This window comes from Balaenoptera borealis (assembly GCF_965194805.1).
Source record: "Balaenoptera borealis genome assembly, chromosome: 1".
In the NCBI taxonomy this organism is placed as follows: domain Eukaryota; kingdom Metazoa; phylum Chordata; class Mammalia; order Artiodactyla; family Balaenopteridae; genus Balaenoptera; species Balaenoptera borealis.
In genome coordinates, this window is record NC_138860.1 from 181,126,557 (window position 1) to 181,153,858 (window position 27,302).

A 27,302-nucleotide genomic window follows, 5' to 3' on the forward strand; every position below is an offset into this window, starting at 1 on the left:
GCCTGGGTTGGTCCCAGAGGAAAACCCAGACCTGCGATGGGCCCCCACCGAGCCCCTGCCGCAGAGAACCCTCCTGACGCCTTACATCAGCCCTGCACCCTGGTTTCCCGTAATAACCTCAGGAACCATGATCCTGGCAGCCGCAGGCATTGAGGGCTTTGAACTAGCAACCACCCTGCCATGTAGCTCCATTTTCTTGATGAGGAAACGGAGGCTCAGAGCTGTAACTTGCCAAAGCCCACGCAGCAAGGAAGTGGTGGAACCGAGATCCTAGCATGCCCCTCCCTTCCAGTACCCAAAGCTGCCAAACCCTAGTTACTCCCTCTCAGAATTCCAAAGAGGGCCTCCGGATATGATGCAGTTAATTACAGTTATCAGCTCATTAATTAAGATGATCCCTGTTGTTGTTAAACACTGCCCTGCTACCTCCCTATAAGCAAAGAAATTCACACTCACGCTTATCAGCAATTACTCCTGGCTTGATAATAATGAGTTCTGCAGCCTCCAAAGGGCACAGGTGTATGTAGCCTGGAGTCTGTGTTGGCCTGTGTTCGTTCTTTCCTACAGCCAGCAAAAACATTTTTTCTTTTAACTACTCCCTGTTTGGCAGGCACCAGCCTCAGGGGCTAGGAATGAAACAAGGAACCAGACCCCGGCCCTGCCCCCTCGGCTCTCCTAGGCTAGGAGGAGACACGGATAACAGGCCACTACAGTGCAGCGAGGCAAGCCACACCAGTCCACGCTCTCTGAAATCATCTTATTCATTGATAGGTTTGCTTGTTTATTGTCCATCTCCACACAAGAACATAAGCCCCATAGAGCTTGTCCTAAGAGTTGTTCATAAAGTCATCCTAACCCCCAAGCCTAGGGCAACCCTGGGCTCACAGTATGCAGCCAGTAAATGTTTGCTGAGCACTTACTACATTCCAGACATCATTCTAGGTACGCAAGAGACATCAGTGAACAAAACAGGCAAGGCCCCTGCCCTGCTGGATTGTCCATTCCAGGGAAGAATAAACAGTGGCCGTGACAGCAGGGAGGAAAGTTTCTGGAATGCCAGGCAAGCAGCAGGAACATCTTCAGAGGTCTCTCCAGTGACTTCGGGGCTCATGGTATTAAGCCTTGGACCAGAATTTAGATATTCGGGTCCTGCTGGCATAGAAAAAGTACAAGTCCCTGGACCTGCATTTGCAGCCTTTCAGACCTCTTCCAGCCCCCCTCCCTGGCTAAAGTTGTTTCCCTCCTGGGCCTGAGCCCTCCTGAGTCCTCCAGTCTGGAATGCCTGCCCCCTGTTTGGTTGCGCTAAGGTCTACCCTCCGTCCCAGACGATCAGAAGGCCCAGAATCTCCTGGAAGCCGCCCCACGTGGCCTCTGTTCCCCAACACCTCTCCCTCTGAGCTCTACAGCACTTCGTGCTTTGGTTAGTTGCTTCCGTTAGCGCTTTTGTTTCTGTTAGTTGATTCTGGGCATGTAATGACTTGAACTGTCTCCAGCTTAAGGGCAGCGGCCATACCTCAGGCCCCCTTTGTGCCCCCAGAGCCCAGCACAGGTTAGGGGCATACCAAGTGGACACCCTCAAACCCTTATCAATAGAAACTTCTGGATCCAGGGTTGCAAACTACCAGCTCATAGGACAAATAGAGCCTGCAGAAGCATTTTGTTCTGCCCGCAGTGATTTTATTATTGTTAATTAGCTACCAACATTTAACAATTGAGAGATTTCCCATCCATTGCCAGATTGCTGGCTTCTCTTAACAAATCTGACGATCTGGTAATGCCAGGCCCCCATGGCCACACTGTATAGGCCCCAAGGAGCGGTGGCCCCTTAGAAAGAGCTGTGTCCTTCCACTTGTCACCATTCCTCCCAGTCCTGTGTCATCCATTTGACCTTGAGGCCCCTCCTCTGTGAATTAGTGTTTGCATTTCATTTTCCATCTACTTTCTACTTATACTGTATGAGAAGAAAAAAAAATCACATCATGAAACACATACTCGAGAATAAATGAGCCTGCAGCCCTCACCTTCTAGGTCAGGCCAGGCCCCAGCCCAGCCCAATTCTCCTGCATTCTTGCTCTCTCCACCATCTTGCTCTCCTGACACGCATACACACCTTCTCTCTCGCCTGCCCAGCCTCACATGCTAAGCTCCACAGCACGAATGAATGTACAAGGCGTTTCATTGGGTTTTTGCCTATGCTGTTCCCTCTGCCTGAAACGCCATTACTGCTGCATCCCCCAGACGCTGTGGCTTTTTGATGCTCTCCACATAGATTACACCTTCTCAAGGATCTGTTCTCTAGTGCACCAAGACTGGGCTCCTGGGCTCCCATAGCATCCTACGGTCCCCTCCTCCATGCACCCATCCTACCGTGTTGTGTAGGGTATTTGCCCCATGTCTTCCCCCGAACTGTGAGTCCTCAGGAGCTGGGACTCCGCTATCTCATTCATGCTGGGATCCCCAGCACCTGGGACAGAGCCTGATGGAGCATAAGCACGAGACAAATATTTGCTAAATAGTTGAACACATGGGTTTCAATAGGCACAAAAGGAACAAAAAGGATTTCTGGGAACGTTTCCATGTCCCAGAACATTCAATTAACCAGAATGTCCTCCTCGCTGAGCATTCTGGTGGTGCGGGATCTATTGCGGGAGCATAATCGTGGATGATACATCTGGATGGGACCGGGCCTCTGTTCTCCCTGGTCTCTCCTGCTGACCTGGGAAAGAGGAAGGGAGGGAGGGAGGGCATGGTGGTATTTTCCATTGGTCACAGAGGCTAAGTGACGTCGCCAAGGTGGCCTAGCAAGCTGGTTGCAAAGTGAGGATGGGAACCCGGGGCTTCTGCCTCTGCCTCCCAGCCTGGCCCTGCTTCCGTCGGCCCAGGCTTGTAGTAGGTCAAAAAGGAAGAGGGTAGATGGGAAAGTGGACTTCCCAAGTCCAGCTACCGCCCTTGCACAGGCAGTATGAATGGAGGGTGTGCAGAAAGCAGCTAGTCCTTATTATTTCCTGTATCGTCAAACCAATCATGAACAGGCTCTTATCTAAGAGAGGCTGGATCGCATTTTGATTATGAATGAGGACGACGTGATCTGTCCTACCAAAATGAAACTCTCCTTTAGTAACACTCCTGTCCCTGTTCAGTAGGACGGGCATTTTGAAGGCAGCTGGGATGCACTGAGCAATCTCCCCACCACCTCCCAGTTTCCTCATAACTCAAGACCTGCCATTTGTGGGGAAACACACAGCTAGAGGTGGTTTGGGGGGCTCAGGTGAAGAAGGAAACTTGATTTTCTGAGCTGCCACTTTACGGGCCCTGGTGTAAGGGAGAGGACAGTCTGAGCAGCTCTTTCTCTTGGGGATGTAGTCTCAAAGTTCTCCCAAAACAACCATTGGGGGTGATGGACACTCTTGTCCAGTGGGCTGGACACAGACACAGGACAGGGCTCTGCACCCCACGCTCTCCATAGGACCCTGAGAACAGCCTTCAACCTCTTCCACTTGGTCCCAATGCCTGTAAAAGAGCAATAATCCTTTTGCCCTCTTCTATCCCATAGGATTTTTTTTTTTTTTAAACACCTGCTGGTTCATTATGTCTCAATTTTTTTTTTTTTTTAATTTTATTTATTTATTTATTTTTGGCTGTGTTGGGTCTTCGTTTCTGTGCGAGGGCTTTCTCTAGTTGCGGCAAGTGGGGGCCACTCTTCATCACGGTGCGCGGGCCTCTCACTATCGTGGCCTCTCTTGTTGTGGAGCACAGGCTCCAGACACGCAAGCTCAGTAATTGTGGCTCACGGGCCCAGTTGCTCCGCGGCATGTGGGATCCTCCCAGACCAGGGCTCGAACCCGTGTCCCCTGCATTAGCAGGCAGATTCTCAACCACTGCGCCACCAGGGAAGCCCCATCCCATAGGATTTTGAAGGGATAGAAGACTAATATAGTCTAACAGAGATTTTTCAACATCTCACCAACAAAATTAGATAAATATGCTATTTGATACTATATTATCATAAACAATCATAAGTATTATTGATGAGAGGCAGCCTAGTATAGTGGTTGTCAAGAGTTCAAACTCCAAACGCTGTTGGAGAAGGGAATACAAATATGAAAAGGGAGAAAAGTAGAATGAACCCTGTGGTGTTGGACTGGAATTGGAGATTTGGGTGTGAGCTCATAGCTCTGTCCACCAAAAGGGCCTGGGAACAAGGACACCCAATGACAATGAACACACTTAGCAGTCAGGTCATGGTTTCTAAATACCATTCTCTGAGACTTCCCTGGTGGTCCAGTGATTAAGACTCTGGGCTTCCACTGCAGGGGGCACGGGTTCGATCCCTGGTCGGGGAACTAAGATCCTGCATGCCACGCGGTGTGGCCATTACCATTCTCTGTTAAAAGGAACCAGAGCTCCTTGGAGAAATGGCTGATTCCAGAGGAAGCACAAGCTGTGCCTGAAACATATTGTTGGGCCAGAAATTAATAAATTGCTCAAGAAATGACGGAAACATAGCAAAAGGACACAGAAGCCAACTCAAAGAGGCTTCCACTAGCCAAATCAAGGGCAATCTGAGCATCAAAATAAATGATGATTATAAGGATTTACATTCCATTAAATACAATTGGAAACCAAGAGTTTATACTGATATAAATAAGTAAATGAATAAATTGAAAGCTAGGAATGCTATTCGCAGAGTCTCAAAGTACTTCCTCGCAAAATACTTATTAACCACAAAGGGGGAAAGAGCAACTTTACAGTAGAGAAACTTGGCAGTTACCTTCTCACTCAATTGTCAGATTGTCAGATTGGGTTACCATGACCAGCTGGGGGATATTTTGACATCATGAGTCTCCTGATGTGATTCGCTGAGAAAGACACAATACCACTTCATGATCTTCCTGCCAAATATGCACATCTCACATAATCACAAGTAAACATCAAACAAACCCAAATTGAGGGACATTCCTCTAAATGTCTTCTAAAGTGCCAAGGTCACAAAAATCAAGGAAAGACCAAGGAACTTTTCCAGATTGAAGGAAACCAAAGAGACTCGACAACCAGATGCAGCATGTGGTCTGAACTCCATCCTTCGCCTGTAAAGGACATTATGGGGACAATCGGCAAAACTTGAATAGGGTGTGAGGATTAGGTGGTAGAAATGTATGATGTGAATTTCCTGACTTTGATGGTTGTATCATGGTTGTATAAGAGCATGTCTTTGTTTGTAGGAAACACATACTACATATCCAAAGGGAAGGAACGTCACATCAGCAGTTTCCTTTCAAATGCCTCAGAGGGAAAGTCGTATTGTACTTGCAGCTTTTCTGTAAGCTTAAAGTCATTTCTAAAGTCAGATGGCCCGTGCTAATATAGAGCAAGTTGCTTAATTCTCTGAGCCTCAGTTTCACTATCTAGGTGAAAGTAATAATACCTACCTTATGAGGTTGTTTAGAGGATTAAATGAGGTAATATTTGTGGACTATTTAACACAGAACTGGGCTCATGTATATATTCCAAAATTTTGAAAAGCTACATAATTTTTCTTGTTCTTTACGCAGCTCCCTTCCCTGGGAAAGAGCCAGCATATGGAGTAAGGTAGCAAATTCCAGGACCTAGGGGGTCAGGTAGGAGATGAAAATGGGAGAAGCAGGCTGAACATGACCGCTGACACTATGTCTCAAGGTTGGAGGCCTGGAAAGCACTGCCCCAGATAAAAGGGGCAGTCACCACCCAGTTCTAGAAGATGAGTCACTGTGTACTATGAAGCTTTCTTATTGTTTTTCCCGAGAAGCTAGAAATCCAGATTTCCATAAGAAATCCCCTGATTTTTAATATTGACAACTATTTCAAATTTTAAATGGACCAATAATTTGTGAGCCAAACAGGCTCCGAGTGCCAGCAGCAGGAGTTCTGAAAACTTGTCCTGAACACTTAGAAACACGGAACGCTCCTGTGGATTGACAGAAAAAGCTCCAAACCGCTGTTCACAGTTCTTCTGCCGCTCTGACAGAGCCTCTGAAGAGGCCGGACTGGACGTGCCAGGACGCGTGCCCCTCCACGTGCCGTGACAGCAACCTATTCCCCAGTGCACTTGATTGGACAACAGGGTGAACAGCTGACAAAACTGGGCCTATCTGCTCATCTCACCCAAGAATTTGGCATTGGAGAGCTGAGAGGCTGAGTCAGTCAAATGACCACAGACGCTGAACCTGAAAGATGGTGCAGAGCCAGAGCTGGCAATCATGCTGCAATAAACCACAGCCAAGTTCAAGCTGAGGTTCTAGGAGATCAGAAACGCCATAGAAAAACAAAAACACCACCACCAACAACAAAAAAAGTAAAGTGAGAGAAAAAGACAGTGAGGCAGAGATCACCTAGCCCTAGCAAAAATAATAGCAATAATAAGCAGATTCTTCCATAACACTCTGTACTGGGCTCTGTTTAATCACTTTCATGTATTAATTCATTTAATCCTCACAGCAACCCTATAAAGTAGGTACTTTTATCCCTGTTTTACAGATGAGGAAACTGAGGCACAATGATATTCTGTCCTAGCCTTGAATGTCCATCTGAGTGAACTGTTGTGTCCTTACAGAGACAATCCCCCTTCACTGCACTCACCTGAGTGGATTTTTATTCATATGATAAAAGGAGAGTGGTGCCCACTGCCCATGGCTACCATCTTGGTGCAGGATGAGGGGGGATTCTGGGACCAATTCATGTATCCAAACATCCTGCTCTAGCCTTTCTGTATCTCCCAAAATGGAAAAGATGAAACGGAAAAGGGAAAAATCGCAGCCTGGGCCATCAGAGGCAGCTGCAAACATGTAAAGATCCTCTGCCCATCAGCCCATCCCCACCGGCCCCGTGTGCCAGCCCAGCCTACACTAGGAAGCCAGCTTCACCTACTCCTTGGGGTATCTGCAGCCTCCACTGGGGATGAGCAGGCAGAGGACTTGGGGCTGTCTGCGGAGCCAAGGGGAGGTTGGATTTCTCTGCCTGGGACCTGGCCAAGGAGCCAGAAAGGACAGAGAGACAAGGTCTTCGCTTCCTGGCATCAGGTTACTGCCCCTACCCAGGGCTCAGGGTGCCAGGCAAGCCTCCCAAGCAATGAGAGTTGCCGGTCAGCTGACAGCAGACAGAGTCCAAAGCCTATTCTAGAAGCTGCCGTAAGAATGAAGAGGATATGGCACCGGCCCCTGAGGAGGGGGAACAGAAAGGGAACCCGGCAGACCCAGTGAGCCTCCAGCCTTGCCAAGCAGACCAGGCTGGGCACTGGGGACCCAACAGAAGGTCTCCAGGAGAGAAGGTCCTAGGCCTGGGGAAAGGGAGGCACAGCGGCTGCCAGCCTGACGCTGCAGTGACACTCCAGGGAGGCCTTAGCCCCTGTCAGCAGGAGGGCCTGGCCGCGACTGCAGCCTGGCACCGGCCCCAGAAACCTTCAGCATCCCCCGGTTTCACCGCCCAGGGCTGGGAGGTTCCATAAGCTCCCTGGTCTCCCAGATGAAAGACGCTTTCTAAGAGTCATAAAACCGTCCCCACTGGCAACAATGGGCCCTTATCCCGCTGTGTCCTTCACATAAACTCCCATTAGCAACGCACCAGAAGCTGCAGGCAGGAGTTTTATAGACTGGATTTTTGGACCAGCCCCAGCGTTCATTAACATCTACTCCCTCGCCCTCCGTGGAGACTGCACAAATCACTCCCCTTTACAGAGGCCCACTGTGTGCTTGGTCTCCAGAGAATCCTGCAAGGAAGGTGGTTTTGTCCAGTTTTATGAATACAGAAACAGACCCAGAGAGGTTAAGTGACTTGCCCAGGGTCACACAGTGGGAGAGTAGAGGAGTGGGGATTTAAATCCAGAATCTGTTCCTTCCCCACTACCCTGTGGCCTCGGGTTAAGATCACCCAAGAGATTAAGCCAAATGGGTTTCCTAGGTTTTCTCCTGGAAACAAGCAACTTCTGGGACCTCAAAGCCTTCACCAGGATGGTTCTGTTCACCTACACAATATGTCAGCAGAGACACAGCCGGCTGGGATTCCCAACACATCAGGGAGGGAGCCGAGCCCCTTCCCTCGGATGAAATGCAGAGTCCCTCACCGTATCTCACATTCACGCTCACAAAGGCTTTTCACCCCATTCCTCCCGGATGGCCACCAATGATAAAGCCAGCCCCGTTTACTGGGCAGTAAATCCCCCTTTACTGAGGGATATGCCAGGCCCTGTGCTCTTCATGTATGACCCCATTTACTCTAGCAAGAACTCTGTAGAATGGCTGCTTTCAAGATCCCCTTTTTTTCACGTGATGAACTTAGGCACAGAGAGGTAAGTAGGCCACCTAAGGTCACACAGCAAGTAAGCAATGGATTCTAGGTCTATCTGACTCCAGCTACCACACCTCCCCAAAACATCACAATGTGGGGTTCAGCAGACACTCCATCCCCACCAGCCCAATCCCACAGTCCTGGCTTACAACTCTGGGTGTCACCCTAGATGTGTGGAAAATGACAACAGCTGTCACTTCTAAATCCTTTCATCATCTCCTGTCTACCCAACAATCCTCAAGGCTGATGTTGCAATTCTTATTTTGCAGATGAGGAAACTGAGGCTCAGAAAGGGGAAATGTCTTATTCAAGGTCCCACAGAGCTGGTAAGTAGGGATACCAGGGTTTGCACCCACTCTTGTGGGTTCCAGAACCACTGCTTCCTACATGTAAACCAGCATGATAGTTAAACCAGACCATCCCAACAGCGTCTTGGCGTGTGTTGGGCTGCACCCCATAGGCCTGCCAGCCCTGTACTAGCCCAGCCTCAAGACCGAAGAAAGAGCCTGGAGTCAGCAACAGAGACATTAATGGTTTAATTGATGGGGGAGCTTACATGTCTGAAACAAGGTCCTGGAGTGACACCCTTCCATGCGCGGCGGACGGTAGGCAGGACATGGCCGCCGTCTTTGCTTCCAGGGTTTGGGGGGAAGAGGTTACTAGTTATAGGGGGAACTTACATCAGGATGGCTCATCGGTTACCAGGGAAACCGATAAAATCGGAAATCTAATCTAAAGATTAGAACAATCACTAGCTGGGCCAGGGGGCAAGTATGTAGACATTTACAGATTAGGCTCTATGATTAAGAGGAAAGGTCAGTCCTGTGAGTAGGGTGTAGGTGAAGCAGGGACTGGTGTAGCCGGGGATGTGTGGAGAGCAAGAGAACAGCCGTCTTGGGTGGCCTGATCACACAGCATACATTCAACTAATACTCCCCAATTAAGTGCCTAAGGTTTTCCTGGCACTGTTCCAGGAGCTGGGGGTAGAGTGGTGAATAAGACTGCCATCCTCAACCCTCATCAGCCCCATGGGGGACCACCAGGGACCCCCTGACCACTTATGGCTGCTCCCCCTAGAATTTCATCCCTAGCCTCCCCCTGCTGAGCCCCCACTGCAGGGGTTCATCCCCACCTCTGCTGCCCTTGGCTGCCCTGCCCTCTCTCAGCTTCTGGGAACTTTCCAGATAGCCTGCTCCAGCCCTGCAAAGGCAGTCTACAGCACCTGGTCTCATGGCTGATTTCACCCTAAGACGCTTCATAACCAACTCCTAACTGGGCCAACCAGAGAGGCAGCTGCGTTGGCTCAAGCTCCCCCGAAAAGCCCTCAGACCCACACACCCTGCCGCCAGATGGCATGGCCAGCACCCTCGGCCCCTTTGTTGAGATGATTAGCTCATGGACTGCCCCACCCTGAGAAGCTGGCTCGGGGCCCGCCCTTGGTCACCATTCCCCTATTACCTGCTGCTGCCCAGAACAACTTACGGATGTGCATGGTCGCTAGTCAGTGCCAGGCACTGTTTTAGGTGATCTGAATCATCATCGTCTTTATCATGCTCATGAGCACTGTTATTATCACAGCTAACACTTACTGAGCCCTTTACTACATGCCAGGCACTGGGCCAACTCTTTACCTGTATTATCTCATCAAATCTTCACAATACCAGGAGATAGGTACAGTTACCAGCCCATGCAACAGATAAGGAAACTGATAAATAGATAAGGCCATAGCACCCCGGGTACTATATTGCCTAAATTGTCTGTCACCCCTGCTATACTATCATCTCCCTAAGGATAGGAGGTCTGTTTTGCACAGAGTTGTATCTCTAGAATGTAGTGTCTGGCACAGAGTGGACACTCAATAAGCAGTCTTTGGATGGATGGGCACATGGATAGATGGATGGATGGACAAATGGATGGATGAATACAATTGAAAAACTACAGGAAAAAAAACCACTCACCCCCTGGGTGAAGCAGGAAGAAGCTGGATACGGTTTCTCTACTAACTAGAAAATCCCCCATCCAGGATTCCAGGAAAAGCAGAGAAGATTGTGCTGATTTTTAGGGGAAGGAAAAAAGAAATGTCTTTTGGGTAATGAGCTTTGAGATAGCAGCACGTAGCCTTATCAGGCAAGTTCCCCCTTCCCAGAAACCACCACTTCGCCAGGGAATTTCATCTGCTCCATCCCCAAACGCACGTCTCTGAGTCAGGGGCAGCCATACGATGCGCCATCTCAGTGAGCTACCTGCCCTGTGGCTCCAGGGCTGGGCCGAGGAATACAGCTGTGCCAGACCCTGGGCTTTGGTTGAAGTCAGCTCCAACCCTTTCCCTGGGTGCGCTCTCGGAATTCTGCAGCACCCCCCAGGAGCCTTGAGCTTTAGGGGGCTCGTTCTCTAGTTCATTGGAGAGATCTCACCCTGACCCATGAATCCTTATACCTTATGAATTCTGATCAGTCGTTTGAGCCAGCCAGCCAGATGTGGGGGTGAGGTCACTGTGCAGCAGGCTGCCCGCCTCCCCACTATGCCCTGGCTGGAGCCTAGGGTTCCCGGGGGGGTGAAGAAACCCAGCGGCCCCAGGAGAGCAGGCATTGAGGCATGTGGCCCAGTTTTGTAGTTTCCAGAGCAACTTTAAGAAAGAGGAAGAGGAAAGACTAGAACTAGGGCCATATCATCCCTATCACACCTGGAGACATCCGCTCCTCTGCATGGAATGTGGCACTGAGATCCCGGACAAGGCGTCCTGTCATTCTGGAGCCACGAGGGATCAGATGGCACTGGTGCCAGGGACCTGTCCTCTCTTTTATTGAGCATCTACTATTCGCTGGGCCAAGTGCTCTGCCTGGGAGAACTCATAACCCTCATAACTTCTCAGTGAGTTCAGTATTATTATCTTCCTTTTCTTTTTTTTTTTTTTTTTTATACAAAGATTTTACTTTTTTTTTTTTTTTTTTAATTTATTTATTTATGGCTCTGTTGGGTCTTCGTTTCTGTGCTAGGGCTTTCTCCAGTTGTGGCAAGTGGGGGCCACTTTTCATCGCAGTGCGCGGGCCTCTCACTATCGCGGCCTCTCTTGTTGCGGAGCACAGGCTCCAGACGCGCAGGCTCAGTAATTGTGGCTCACGGGCCCAGCCACTCCGCGGCATGTGGGATCTTCCGGGACCAGGGCTCGAACCCGTGTCCCCTGCATTGGCAGGCAGATTCTCAACCACTGCGCCACCAGGGAAGCCCTATCTTCCTTTTCAAATGCAATAACTGAGACCAAGCAGCCTGCCCAAGTCCACACCATCAGGAAGGACAGAGCTGGGATTTGAACCCAAGTCTGACCCCAACGTCCATACTTTTTCCACAAACAACAAGGTGGAAAGGGCCTCAGGCAGCCTCTCCCCTGTAGTCGGACAAACACTGGCACCCTGGGTTTATTCCAAAAATCGGCCCGACAGAGTAGGAGCGGGTTTTTATGGAGCTTACTCCCATCTTTGCCAGTCCCCATGCATCAGAAGCAAATGAGAGCCTCCCCTGCATTCCTGTGGTCCCGGGGCCACGTGGGGAGGAGAGAGAGCTGGCAGGGAGCTCAGAGGGCACCTCGGGGCCATCCATTCAAGCAAGTCAGACACTTTCAAAGCTGGCAGGGCCCTTAGGGATGATCCAAGCCAAACCCCTCCTTTCACAGAAGGGGAAACTGAGGCCCAGAGAGGGCAAAGGATTTGCTCAAGGTTGCACCAGGCATGAAGAATGGAGTGAGAGAAGTGGCAGCCTCCTGGCTCCCAGCCTGGGGTCCCCTCACCCACCCCAGCCAGTCTCAAACAAGCCAGGATATTGGAACCCCTCTTATCAGAGAGAATGAATGGTTATCAGATTTAATGCCGACACTGCTCAGGAGGAAAAGCAGGGAAGAGGGAAAGATGGGGAAGGAAGAGGTGGGCAGAAGTGCGACCCAACCCCGGTGCGTCCCTCCCTCTGCTGGGGCATCAGACGACTCTCTGCAGTGGCTGAGCTGGGCTGAGCTGGGCCGGGAGGAGGAATCAGGGTTACCTTCAGGGCAGGTGCCAGAATGGCTCAGGAGTGCGCCCTGTTTTCCTGTCCCCTTGGAACAAGGACTGCCTCTGCCCCTGAGACAAGGGGGGATGGGGGAGGGGCGGTCCCTCTCATTCTGCTGAAGGGCCACGTGGGAGAGGCCTGAGCAGGGCAGCCAGGGACTCACCTCATGGCAGCACCGCCCCACCTGCCTTGAACCCACCTGCTAAGCTCCTGGGACCCTGCTCTTGGGAGTCTGACCCCCTTGAGGCCAAAGGGTCGATGTCTCCAAACCCGCTCACTGCTCCAAGCCTGGGTACCCTGGGACATCCCCATCCCCAAGGAGCTGTCCCTCATCGTGATGGGGGGTTCACTTCTGAGGTCAAATCCCTGCTTCCCCACCTACTGGTCCTGTGACCTCAAGTGAGTGTCTTCACCTCCCTGAGCCTCAGCTTCCCTGCTGTAGAGCCGGGCTTGTGTTCCTGCATCCCAAGGTGGTGGTGGGGATTCAATGTCAAAGCTGTCCCGGGCACAGAGGGGACTGGAGATGCTGCTTGAGTAATTACCTCTCTTCACACTAATTGTCTGCATGCATAATGTGTCAAGGTTTGCTGTTTTGTTTTGTTTTGTTGTTTTTTGTTTGTTTTTGGCCACACAGTGCGGCTTCAGGGATCTCGTTCCCCAGCCAGGGATTGAATCCAGGCCACTGCAGTGAAAACCCAGAATCCTAAGCACTAGGCCACCAGGGAACTCCCTGTGTCAAGGTTTTTAAGGCATTCCCAGCTGTGACTATAATTCACAGCCCTCGGTGAGATCACAGGAAAGCAATGATCAGCTCCTACACCCAGATAGGGGTGACCCAGGCCCCCAGGGGCTGAGGGGCTTGCCCAAGGTCCTGTAGTATTTAGAGGCAGAACACGACCAGAACCCATGTTTCTCAAGTCCCACCGCAGTGCAGCCCAGCCCAGAGGAGCCAAGTAGGAAAAGCTTGAAAGCTGGGGTCAACCAAGCTGGACCCTGGCCCTGGCTGCACCGTGAACTCAGCATGCAACTTTGGATGATGTGAGCTTTCAACTTTCTGCTGATGATTTCAGTGCCATTGGCCAGCTGTGTGACCCTGGGCAAGTGACTTCACCTCTCTGAGCCTCAGCTTCCTCATCTGTGAAATGGGAGCTCTCAGAATGACTGAACAAACTATGGCATGCGGGCTGCCTGACTCAGAGCTTAGCCGGTGGTGAGTGTCCGACAAATGGAAATGGAGCAATGGTGGCAGGACCAGTAGTCAATATCGCTGTTAATATCATTATTATTATCAGGAGGAGAGGACAGAACGGAATCACCCTGGGGGCCTCTTGCCCACGTGACTGTCCTAGGGAGGGAGCCCTGGAAGGAGACACCAGGGACTCTTCTCACCTTCTAGGTGGTAGGGATGTGAATGGGGCCAGACCAGTCACCACCCTGAAGCTCCCAAAGTCCCACTAACTGAGGAGACCCAGCTGGAGGGCTGGTCGCATTAATCCCAGAAGAGCTCAGCCCTCAGGGGGATAGAAGAGAGAGGGTAGTCCCCAAACAAGCCTCAGGAGACCCTGATTCAGGGACCAAAAGCTGGGGAGGCAGCCTCACTCAGACGCTTCTGCCCCAAACGTACCAGGATCCTCTGGAGGAAAAGCTACCCAGAGGAGGGGCCGGCCTGGTGCGGCACACACTCTGTTAGGAACCAAGAGGGAGAGTCTGACTCTCTGCCATCTCTTAGCTGTGTGACCTCAAGTAGGTCACCTCACCTCTCTGAGCCTTGCCCCTCTCCCAGAAGGTCAGCCGGAGGGGCACACAATCATCTAAATTCCCCATTCCAACCTTGGCCTCACCATGCCCAGCGGGACTCCCCACCCCAGGAAGCCTCATCATCACCCAGCAGCGACCAAGTCACGGAGCTAAGGGCTCAGTGGGGCTCTAGAACCAGACTAGTCTGGCTTCAAATCTCAGCTCCCCTTGTTCAAGCTGTGAAATCTTGAGTAAGTTACTTAACCTCTCTGTGCCTGTTTCTTCACCTATAAACAAGAATGATAAGAATAAAACTTACCTCATAGGAGTGTTGGGAGGATTAAATGCGTTCGTACATGTAATATACTCCATTAGCAAAGCGCCTGGCACCAAGTAAGTGCCCAGCAAGCATTACACCGGCCTTCGCCGGACAGCGGTCACACAAACGAAAAGGCCGCCTCCAAATGCAGTGAGTTCTCCATCACCGGAGATATTCAAGCTGGGGCTAAACAGCCACCTGTCGGAGACTCACGGCCAGGACTGCCTGGGTGACCTTTCAAACGCTTCCAACTGTGAGTCCATGAAATCACACCCGTGAAATTGCGTGCAATGCATTCCCCCCTCCTAACACAGCCAGGATAGGATGAGGCGCGAGAGGGCTACCAAGGTGGGCCAGGGGCACAAACAGAGGCGCAGGCGCTGAGGAGCCAGGAAGGAGCCCTGGGCGGGGAGGTGCAGCTGATTCTGGCTTCCAGCCCCCGTTCCGCCACCAATTCACAACGTGACCTTGAGTCACTCCCTCTCCTCCAAGCCTCAGTTTTCCCAGCAGTAAAATGATGCCTTTGAACTAGGTGTCCTCTGAGGCCTTATCCAGCTGCAACTATCAAACTTTGTGACCCTAAGAAGGGAGTTGGGGAAAGTTCCCACCGCACACACGCCCCAGCCAGGCTCCCTCTGCATTCCTCACCCCCATGTTGCCCTGACCTGCCCCACAAGGTAGCCACAAGGGTCAAGGTCATGTCCACTGAGGCTCCCAGCGGAGTTCTCTTCCCTGAGTCCAGCACAAGGCATTCCAAGCCCCACCACCACCTGGGAGGGAGCAGGGTGTCCCTGGTCCTGGAGCCCAAGGATGTCAACGGCAACAGAGACCCAGACACACCCAGTGACCTCCAAAGTGTCCTCCTCCAACTCAGCGAGGGACAGAGATGTTTAAAAACCAAAAGCCTGACCTGGATTCTGTGCAGTCCAATTCCAACCAAGGAAGAAGGCAGCGCGGGTGATGGGGGCGGGCCCCAGCAGCAGGGAAGCGTCCCGTCTGGTCGTCGCCACAGCTGACAGGGCCAGCAGGAGCCCAGGGGTCATGTACACGGACTCCCCTCGTTGGGTGTGCGGTGGATCCAGGTGTGTGAGTCACTCACTTGCCAGACCTGCCAGGCGGGAGGGCAGGAGGACAGGAGGCGGCCCCTGGCAGCCCACAAGGAAGGGCTAGACTGAGTCAAGCCAGGCAGGGCAGGGCAAGGCTGGGCCGGGCTGGGAGGACCAGGAAGTTGCCAGGATGAGGAAGGGAGGAGGGGCATGAACAGAGCACAGGGGGGCCCTCTAAAAGGGGGTTCTGAGCAGAAGGGCTGAGCACTGACAGCTGCCTGTTGGCTCAGGAACGCGTGGAAGAGAACGTGACTTTGAAGTTGGAACGTTTCAGGTTTGAATCCCAGCCCTTTTCAGCGGCAAGCCCCAGTTTCCCACTGTTCAACTGGAGTAATTATAAGAGTCCCAGGATGACAGCGTTCTCATGAGAATTAAATGAAACTGTGTAAGGATAAAGCTGGAGTCCCGGCTGCCAGGGGACAGACAGACAATACGTTGATTCTCATCACAAGGATGCTTTTCAGGGAAGCAGGACGGCACACTCAGGGCTGACCCTGCCTGCATTCTCATTGTCAGTGTTAATCACCCCCCCAGATTTTCGTCAAACATCTGCTGAGCTGATTGAGAGCATGTGTATCTGGACATCAGGGAAAAAGTCATTTAACCACAAAGACTTACTCTGCCCTAACCATGTGCTCCTGAGAACCCAGGATGGAGTCTCAAAGGAGATCAGCCCCTGCCCTTAAAATGCTTACGGACAGCTTGCACTTCACACCAAACCTGACCTGGACGCTGCTCCACCTTCTGCTACAGGACACTGGCAGTCAAGCCTCAAGGTCTTAGATCAGGGCCAAATCTGGCCCTTCATCTGTTTTTGTAAATAAAGTTTTATTGAAACACAGGCGCAGGCATTGGCTTATTGTCTATGGTTGCTTTGGGAGAGACAAAGACAAAATTGAGACAGAGACTGCAGGGTCTGCAAAGGCAGAATATTTGCTGTCTGGCCTTGAAGAGAAAGTTTGCTGATCCCTGCTTAGATGATGAAGATGATGATAATAATGATGATCCTGGGTTTTTGCTCTTAAACATTTTATCCACTCCATGAATAACTTCATATAAGCCTTGCAAAAGTGTCTCCTCCTTTTACAGAGAGGGAAACTAAGGCTTCTGAGAGATCACTAACTTGCCCAGGGTCACATGGGGAGTGCAGTAGATGGATATTTTGAATCATGGGCTGATGGAAGCAGAAGCCTCTGGTGAGCACACAGGCCTGGGGCACAAATGGCTCAGCAAACCCTAGTAGGATCGGAAGTCCTGCCCCACGGGAGAGAGTAAACAGGTCCGGTTCACTGGATTCCCACCTGGGAGGCTGCCAACCTCTGGACCAGAGTCAGACCACCTCCTGGCTCCACCGGGAGCCAGCTGTAAGGTGGGCATGGGAATAGTGCAGAATGAAAGCACCTGGAACAGCGTTGGGCAGGCGGGAAGCCTTCTGTCATTTCTAGAGCTTCCTTGTCATTATTATTGGGGCCTAAAGTTTGAGCAAAAAGAAGGCCATGGAGGAGTGGCCCCTCCATGGTGGCAGAAGGGGAGGGCTCTCCCTTCCAGAGGGCCTGGCCGGGGTTGGGAGGGATTGTTCCTGGATCCGGGGGTCTTGAGACGAGAGATGCTGTCTACTACCACCTCCCTTGCCTCCATTCCAGCACCTTCCCTCAGCTCTGGCCGGGGAGAGGCTGCACTCTCGTTCCCGGAGCCCCACCCCAGAGGCACTGCCTTCACCCACCCAGAAGGAGGGCCTGGGCCTTGCTTCCCAGAAGAAGCAGCACCAAAGGTCATGGAAGGAGGGCGGGAGGGGCCAGAGTCACTCTTAGTGCTTTTCTTTGGAAATCTGAACCACCACCCCACACTCCCATATCTTCTGAAAGGTATAAAGGCATCTCTCCTGCTCTCTGGGGGTCTCCTCTGGCCCCTGCTCTCCCCACCCACCCCCAAGGCCCAGTGGCAGAGGAGGGGCTAAATACTAGTTGAGAAAAAACCATGAGTTCAGAAAAAACTCAATACATCTACCTCCACTTCTTTCTCCCAAACTGTTGGTCCCTCCACGAGGTTAGGGGAGGCTTGTTTTCCGCCATCCACACCGTAACTGGTTTCCTGAGCAATGCTCTGCTAGGTGAGGCTGCAGGCCAGCATTCGGGAGGCACCTGTTTGCCAACAGTGGCTATGCTTACCCACAGCAACTTACTTAGTCACTGAGCCAGTGCCCCAAGGAGCCCCTCCCGACACCAAGCCTTAACTCCTAGTCTGCTCTGCCATCTGTGCAGGGCCTCAACAGCTGCATGCCAAGCTTTCCACTAACTGAGGAAAACTGTGATGTAAAACCAGAATCCAAGCGCCCTCTACATGCCAGACCCTCTGCCCCCTCCCCACCATAGGGAGGGGCTGGGTCCTTTCCATCCTTGAATCCTCACCAACGTCCCTCCTCCCCCAGCACCCAGCACCAAAAGATGCTCAAAAAGTCCTGCAGAGTGAATGAATCTTCCAAGCAGCTCTAGAGCAGTGTTTCTCACCTTTGGCACTGCTAATGTGTCGGACCAGCTAACTCTTTGTTGTGGGAACTATCCTGTGCTCTGTAGGATGTTTAGCAGCTCCACGGGTCTCTAACCCCTGGATGCCGGTGGTACCCACCCCTCCTGGTTGTGTCAACCAAAAATGTCTACAGATATTGCCAGATGCCCTCAGGGGGGCCAACTGCCCCCAGTTGAGAACCCCTGCTCTGTAGTCATCAGTTTCATGTGACACCTGCACCAACATCTAAAGAAAAGAGACAGGTGTTATTACCCATTTTATCACTAAGAAAACTGAGGTTTCATAATATCCAGAGATGTGTCTCACGTCAGTCAGTTAGTGGCTCGTAGTCACAAAACAGAAGTTGGAAAAGGTACAAGTCACTCTACTGAGGGGCCTGAAGGATGAGTGAGGATGCTGGGGCAGAGGCAGGGCTAGTCCAGGGACCACCAGCCCCAGAGGTTGTGAAAGAGCAACTGGATGACACTCCTTCCTCCCATACCCGCAGCCAACTGGCCTCCAAAGCAAGCAGGTCCCCAGGCCAGGTCAAGGTGTCAGCCTAACCAGGGCCCAGGATGACTTATAGAAGCCCTCAAAAACAATAAGCCAGGTGACACAAAACATGCATGTATGCAGAAATTGACAGCATTTTTCTGAGTCTTCTGATTTTAAAATTCCAGATAGGTTCATCAAAGTGGAAATATTTCCATCTGGGGGTGTCCTGGCTTAGTTTCTTTTTTAAAAAAAAATATTTAATTATTTATCTATTTATTTGGTTGCTCTGGGTCTTAGTTGCGGCAGGTGGGCTCCTTAGTTGCGGCTCGAGGGCTCCTTAGTTGCGGCATGCATGTAGGATCTAGTTCCCCAGCCAGGGATCAAACCCTGGCCCCCTGCAGTGGGAGCACGAAGTCCTAACCACTGCGCCACCAGGGAAGTCCCTTAGTTTCTTATTGAGGAGGAGGTTGCCAGGTCGCAAACAACTGCTATGTCCTTTCTGAGAACCGTTCCCTACTCCCAAGGATAGATTCCATATTGGTACCATGTAAGCCCATGCCATGGCATATACATGTGACAGTCACAGTCTCTGCCTCAGCAATTTAGAACTGGGTTTCTGCTGGAGGCTGGAACTGGGCACTTTCAACTCAAAAGCTGCGGGGTGGCCATCTCTGCCACATGCCCAGAGACACTGAGAAATCTGGTCCCAGATGCAAGGAGAGAAGCAGAGATGATATCATGCTATTGGCATTACTCACAACAACCAAAAAGCAGAAACCACCCAAATGTCCATAGATGGATGAATGGATAAACAAAATGTGATCCATCCATATAATGGTGTATTATTCAGCCTTAAAAAGGAATGAAATTCTGCCACATGCTACAACATAGATGAACTTCAAATACATTGTGCTAAGTGAAATAAGCCAGACACAAAAGCTCATGTTACATGATGCCATTTATATGAAGTACCTGGAATAGGCAAATTCGTAGAGACATAGGTAGAATGGTGGTTACCAGGGGATGGGGGCAGGGGCATGGAGAGTTGTTCTTCAATGGGTGCGGAGTTTCTGTTTGGGATGATAAAAAAATTCTGTAGATGGATGGTGGTGATGGCTGCACAGCGTTGTGAATGCACTTAAGGCCACCAAACTGTACACTTAAAAATGGTTAAAATAATAGGTTTTATGTTATGTATATTTCACCACAATTTCAAAAAAGAGAGAGACAGTGGGAATAGAGACAGGCAGTGCTGCCTGCGTTCCCAGCCCCCGTCCAGCTCCTGGTATCAGCCCCCATGAGGCCAGGCCAGCTCTCTGGATTTCTGAGACACCCCTGAATTCTCAGAATATATGTTCCTTTTATTGCTTGAGCCCATTCACTCAGGACTCTGTATTTTCAAATGAAAGGATCTCAGTCGAATATCAGGGGACAGTTAATTCTGGGAGGGCATCACCCTCTGTCCAAGGTCAGCCCCGAAAAAGGTCTGGTGCCTCCATACCCCAAGCTTCTCTTCCTGACCCGTAATAGAACCACCCTCCACACATTTATTTTAAAACTGCTTAAATTAGAACCACAGCCCTCCATAGCAGAAAACCTTTCTCCACCCTCTACCCTCCCCCGCCCCCTGCGTTTTAATTCTAGCTTTCCCTTGTCAGCATTTCCCAGTTCAAACCTCCACCCAAAGTCAGCAGTCTTGGATCCAGAAGATTCCTTGCTAATTCCAAACACCAGACCCACCCTCAGAGGATGAATGGGCCTCCGCTGAGAACATTCAAAGTGCTGCCACAGGTTCTGGGACATTTCCAAGAGCTAAGTTCTCCAAAGAGCCTCCTGACAGGCGACCACTTTGAAGAGACGACAGTCTCTTACAGAGATAAGCACGCATGTAGTTAGAACAAAATCAGAGAAAGAACATTTGTGGGTCACGCTCTGTTCTGCAGACTCTTCACATCAGTTGGGGAGATGCCAACACCTCAAGCTCCTGGAAGAATAGGATTCAACTTTATGCTCATCGACTAAGACTATATAATCATCTAGGAGCTGGATGAAACACTTTATATAAATCATCTTATTTAATCTCCCAAACAGCTTGAAAGGCAGGTCTTACTATGCTCATTGAAAGATGAGAAACTGGGGCTCAGAGAAGTGAAGTAACTTGCCAAAGGTCACACAGTAGAATGTGGAAGAGCTGGGGACTTTCCTGGCGGTACAGTGGTTAAGAATCCACGCTTCCACTGCAGGGGGCACAAGTTCGATCCCTGGTTGGGGAACTAAGATCCTGCATGCCACGTGGCGTAGCCAAAAAAAAAAAAAAAAAAAGAAGTGGGAGAGCTGGAATTTCAATCCAGTTTTATGTTAATTTCCAGGGTCCAGGCTCTCAACCACAGGGAGAACAGGATTGGGGCTACGGAAGGCAGGGGGTAGTGGAAGAACGGAGTCCAGATTCTGAGCCTGGGTTCCTCCATATTGGCTCCCAACCTCCAAAGCCACCTGCCCAGTCTTGAAAGTGTGAAAGGTCAAAGCCATAACACACACTAGCCATCAGGTGTTACGTGAATGCAGAGTCGGGGCTCCCGTCCCCACCCCATCATCTTCATCCAGCTTTTGCAAATAAGGTTGAGGTCAGGGACTCTTTTCCAGGTGGAAGGGACCATGCATCTTGGAGACAGACACTATTTGCTCCCATTTGTTAAGAGACAAGCCTCTGGACTGGGCCTGGACTTTAGCAACCCCCAGCTCCAGGTCTCACTGCCCTCCCATGCCCTCTCCCAGTTCATCCTCAAGGGAGGGGACATGCCCCAGTAGTCAATTCTCTCCTGTTGCTCTCTCCCAGCCCTCCAGCCATGCAGCTTTAAAGATCCCTGCCCATGGGCTTCCTTGGTGGCTCAGTGGTTAAGAATCCGCCTGCCAATGCAGGCGACATGGGTTCGAGCCCTGGTCCGGGAAGATCCCACATGCCGCGGAGCAACTAAGCCCGTGTGCCACAACTACTGAGCCTACATGCCTAGAGCCCATGCTCCGCAACAAGAGAAGCCACCGCAATGAGAAGCCCGCGCACCGCAATGGAGAGTAGCCCCCGCTCGCCGCAACTAGTGAAAGCCCACGCGCAGCAACAAAGACCCAGTGCAGCCAAAAATAAATAAAATAAATGAATTAAAAAAAAAAAAATCCCTGCCCAGGCTTAGCAAGACAAACAGTGTAGCATGAACCCCAGCCAGCCCTGCACAGACGAGGTCTATGATTACAGCAGGGACAGATCAAACAAACCCAAGTTTGAATCTAGCTTCCTTAGCAAGCCCTGTGACCTTGGGCAAATCACTTGACCCCTAAACTTCTGTTTACAGATGCTCATCTGTAAAATGGGGATAATGACACTCAACTATGAGGGCTGTTGTAAAAAGTGAATCAGCTCATTTATATAGAGCACTCATTTACATATGTAGCCTTAGCAGGTCACTGATATCTATGGAGATTGTCATGGTTATTACCATTTTTATTACAGTATCCCAGGAAAACCTTCCATGGGCTAGGCTGAAACTTACCTTTGGATTATTTAAGCTTTAATAAGCAAATAAGTTTGTTTCCTCCAAGGCATTTATGCAATTTGTAATTATGTAATATATCTGTGTGTTTGCTTGGATTTTATCTGTGCTCTCAACTCTGTTAGAAACTCCATGAACATAGGATCCCACCTGTCTGATTCACCAGTATCCTCAGCAGCTAATCTGGTGCCTGGCGCATCCTAAGGGGTTAAGTAACATTGAATGAATGAATAAATAAATGTAAGAAATTGAAGAAAGTGACCTAGAGGTTATCATACTAAGTGAAGTAAGCCATATGAAATATCATATGATATCACTTATATGTGGAATCTAAAAAAAAAAAAAAGATACAAATGAACTTCTTTACAAAACAGAAATAGACCCACAGACATAGAAAACAAACTTATGATTACCAAAGGGGAAAGGGGGGAGGGATAAATTAGGAGTTTAGGATTAACATATAACACTACTGTATATAAAGTAGTTAAACAACAAGGACCTACTGTATAGCACAGGGAACTATACTCAATATTTTCTAATAACCTATAAAGGAAAAAATCTGAAAAGAATATATAATATATATTTTTATATATATGTTTTATATATATATATAAAACTGTGCTGTAAACCTGAAACTAACACAACATTGTAAATCAACCATATGTCAATAAAAAAAAAATTTTAAGAAAGCAAAAGCAAATAATATGGAAGCCCCATTTACGTTAATGGTGGCCAGGATAACGGCAAATGATTCTTACCTGTCAGTTAAACAGACCCAGTGGAAATCTCAAGTCAATTCATTAAAAATGCATAGAAGAGATTAAACTTCTCCCCTTCAGGTTCAGGCTTTCAGCTGCCCCGCCTACACTGACTGTCCTGAGCTGAGAGGAAGGAGGAAGGAGGGTCTAGATGGGACACAGGTGGGGAAAGCTTACCTTAAGACAGTGCTCCAAGGGGCAGAACTTGACAACTGGTATTTGCTAAACGCCTGCTCCATCCCCATCACTGTGCCACCAAGATTCATGCCCCTAAATTTATTATAGGTTTATTAGCGTTATTTTCCATTTTGCAGATGAGAAGGATTTGAGAGTCTTGCCTGTGATCACACAGAGAGAAAGAGGCAGAGTTGGGATTTGAAGCTTCTATTTTGTTCAGTTTGGGCCAATTTGAGCAAATGTCCCATCAGAGGTCCATCCCAGGTTGGGGTCTCGATAGTGACATCCAGGTGGTGGCATTACTCAGTGTTAGGAGGCTGGTGGCACTGCCATTTGGAGCAATCTCTTCACCTGCCTGGGCCTGGAAAGGAGGATCCAGCTCCTCTCTACTGCAAGAGACAGGCAGGGTAGGAGGCCCCAGCCCGGGGAAACTGAGGCAGGTGCCCAGGTACAGAGGACAGGTAAGGCAAGGGGGCCATGGAAGGTCTGAGCTGGCCGGGCATCAGCCAGGGTGGCTACGATGCACCCCTGAGGGGTGCCATCACATACAGCCCATCTGGTGCCCCCAGAGTCATGCAACGCTCAGCCCACAAGCCTGAAGGTGGCAGCTGTGACATCAGGTCGCCTGGCTGCACCAAAAGCAAGGCTCCCCCGGGTCCTGGAAAGTTTAAAGGCTGATTCACTGAAAAGTAGTTCCTTCCAGTGGCCCACCCCCAAGGCCTCTCTCTCCCCGTGCCCCTGCCCTCTCTGAAGCCGGTGGGTCCCAATGGCTGCAGCAGGCTGTGCTTTCAAGAGCTGATGCTGCTTCTTCAGAGACGTCCAAACAGGCCTCAGGATCATAGATCAAACCTGGGAGGAAGGAACGTTGAAAAGAGATAAGTGATTTCTATCGCCAACAAAGTTCCTCGGTTGGGGCCCCACTCTCCAGACAAATGTCAGCCTCCAGTGAAGAGAAGTCGAGCCCCTTGGGGCCGCACCGGCCATGCCTGGAGACGTGCAGAGGCTGGGAGAGATGAAGGGCGAGCAAGACCCAGCCTCTGCAGGGCGGGCAGTGGGGGAAGGAAGGAAAGGGGAACAGGCAGGAGTTTTCAGGGTCCCAGTGACTCAGAGCTCCAGTGTGTCAGAGCAGTGAAGGCAGGGAGGACTTCCTCACCCCACATCAATGGTGCTGCCCTCTGCACACAGAGGGTGAGGTACTTGGCGCACAGTAGGTGCTCATTCCTGGGAGGGGTTGCTGTTATTGCTTGTACGAGAAGCCCCAGACCTCCCTGGACCTCAGTGCCTCCTGTGGACCCTGGGCCTGATGCCCACCTACAATCCAACATGGCGCCCATACAGCATGAGAGGGGGCCTCGGGCAGAAGCCTGGGAAAGCAGGTCATTTTGTAAAGACAAGAGGTATTTTCAGAAACCTCATTCAGTGCCCTTTTAGAGCCACTGGAGGGCAGCCCCTGGAGGCCTGCTCCTGGAACTCTGCGTCCAGTAGCTGTGAAGGCCGGCACTCAAACATCCACACTCTCCCCAAGCCCCCAGGAGACCCGAGGGGACCAGTGACTCAGGAACCCGCCTCCATGGGTTCTTCTTACAGCAAAGCAAGAAGGCAAGAAGCTGTCAGTGACCACCGACTAAGGTGCCATGTGTGTCCATAAGTCCACCTCCCAGCGACTCTCTGAGGCAGGCATTGGTGGCATCCCCATTTTCCAGATGAGAAGGCCCAGAGTAGGGAAGTGCCTTGCCCAGAGTCAAGAGGACACGATCTGTCCTCAAGGAGCTTGCAGTCAGTCTTGGCAGGTGAGGCTTTCGCCTGAGAAGAAATTCAGGTGCTCCATGGAGTTCTAGAAACTGGAGGATGATGTAGCCCAGCCCCCTCAGTCCGGCATCTGGGAAATCCAAAGTCCAGACCAGAGACGTGATTTGTCCAAGCTCACGATCTGCCCAGCTGCAGAGCCAGTGCCGGACCCCCTGCCTAGGGTGCTGCCTCAGGGGGTTCTGTGGGGCTGGCACAGCTGGTGAGAAGCAAGAAGAGCCATCAACAGCCTGTTGTGGAGTTTGTGGGCAGGGGGCTGACACAGTGTGGACACAGCTGGAGTCCCCTTGAGGGCCCCTTTCTGGGCAGTGGAGGGCGATTATGTCCAGAGAGGCTACCAGAGTGTCCTCTCTTGCCACCTCCTAACCTATGGACACCAAGGGATATCAGGCGCCCCCTGCTGGCCATAGGAGCATGTCCTCCAGGATGGGGATACCCAAGATGCAAGAGTTTTCACCAAGAGGCAGTGATGGGATGCTGGAGGTCAATGCTAACCTGAGTCTTTGAACTATCCCATTACGGTTCCACACTCTCTGTCCCAGCTTTCCACGGCCAGGTATTGATGCCCTCCACCTGGAGTTTTTAAACACGTCTGCAAATTCTTTGACTCTCCTCTCATGGAGAGAGAGGGTCTGTGCCTGAATCCGGGCAGGCTCATGTAGCCAACAGAATGCAGCAGAAGTGATCCTGCTAGGTCCGAAGAGGGCATGTGATCTCAATCCTGTTAGCTCACACTCACCTCTGGAGCCACCACATGAGACACCAAGCCTGCCATGACGTGAGGAAGCCCAAGCTACACGAAGAGGTCCTGTGTCAACAGCCCGACTGAGTCCCAGCCACACCTGGGACTTCCAGTTGCTTCCAGATGATTGCAGTGTCCAGCTCTCGACTCACCCCTAAGCTTTAAGTCTTTCAGCTGAGGCCCCAGACAACATAGAGCAGAGAAACGCCATCCCTGTTGTACCTGGTCCAAATCCCCGAGTCTGTTAGCATCACAGAATGGTTGTTTTTTGCCATGAAGTTTTGGTGTGTGTGTGTGTGTGTGTGTTTGGGGGAAGATCAGATGAGCTCAAGGATGTGAAAGCCCTTTGTAGCTTGGTGGTTAAAAGTGAGGATATGGGGCCAGGCTGCCTGGACTGCAGTTCCTCAACCATCTGTGTGAACTTGGACAGGACACTTAACCTCTCTGTGCAACTGTTCCCACTTGTGTAAAATGGAGATGATAACAGAGGGTTGCAGAGAGGTTTCAGTAAGGAAACTCTCATGAAGCACCTGACGTCCGTGGGCAAACAGCGAGAGTGCAGTGAATGATGGCAGTAGTGATGAATGGCTTTGCAAAGGGGAAGAGCCTGCCTCCAGTCTGATGCGGCTAAGAAAATCCTGAGCCTCTTGGCTCACCTGGAATTCCTCAGAGGGACGAGGTACTGTGAAACCAGAAGGAGCAGGGGGATTAAAAGTGCAAAAACAGACAACTTTTTGGATTTCTGATCGAAACTGATAGGAGTCCAGGGACAGCCTTGCCTGGCTGGCCCTGTTTATGGAAGCCTGGTCTGGCCCCTTGTGTTACCTCTGGGCACTCTCTCAAATGCCCCTTGGTCAGCCTTTGGGGTCTTTGAAAAGGGGCCACATAGTCTACTAGAAAGAAAGTGAGCTTTAGAGTCCTGGGTCCAAACGCTGGCTCTGCCACCAACCGGGAGCACCAGGCAGGTCGTGTAGCTCTCTGAGCCACATCCCCCATCAAATGGAAATGAGGACTCGATGACACATGTAAAAGGCCTCTCACGGTGCCTGGCATGTAGTAGGCCCTCAATAAATGGAGTTGTTATTATTCCTTCTATTAGCATTGTTTCTATTACTGTTTTGACTTTTCCACTCTCTGGACTTGAAAAGCAGGAAACGATAGCTAACATTAATGAACGTTGTTCACCCAATATTTCCGGCTCGCTCCTTCTGGTATGAAGGATGCACTTCCTGACCCCTTGGATGGGTGGGGCAATGAGTTGTGAGTGCCATGTGTGTCACTTCCGGGCTGAGCGCTCAATTCCCAGCACAAGGCTCTGCCGAGTTCTGGCACGGTGCCTGGCTCTGCACCATGCAGGATGGGGAACTTCAGCAGCCCAGGACTCTACGTGACCACAATGAGCTAAGCCCTGGCCCACAGGCCATCAACAAGTAGCAAAAAGTAGAGTTTTGTTGTTTTCAGTCATTAGGATTTTTGGAGGTTGCTTCTTTATGGCAGTGTAACGGGGCCCATTCCAGCATCCTCGCCATGCCGGGCACTGTGCTCAGTACTTTATGTGCATTTCATCCCCTCCTTTTGTCAGTCCTCTGGGACACAGAAGATTATTGTGCCCATCTCACAGAGACAGAAACTGAGGCTCAGAGAGGGAAAGCAATTTGACCATGACAAATGGCTCATCAATAAACTGTCATTGCATAACAAACCAACCCAAACTCAATGGCTTAAAACAATCAGCATCAGTTGGTGGTCAGCTGT

At 50.7% G+C, this 27,302-nt stretch overlaps 1 protein-coding gene across 1 annotated transcript in view; it reads right to left on the minus strand.

The window, feature by feature from the left end:
- ARHGEF10L (Rho guanine nucleotide exchange factor 10 like) overlaps positions 1–15,477 on the minus strand; it is a 175,491-nt gene extending 160,014 nt beyond the window's left edge. The window contains exon 1 of the mRNA XM_082402683.1: positions 15,324–15,477. The gene's annotated coding sequence lies outside the window, so the exon portion shown is untranslated. The remainder of the gene's footprint in view (positions 1–15,323) is intronic.
- Between the last annotated feature and the right edge of the window lie 11,825 nt (positions 15,478–27,302).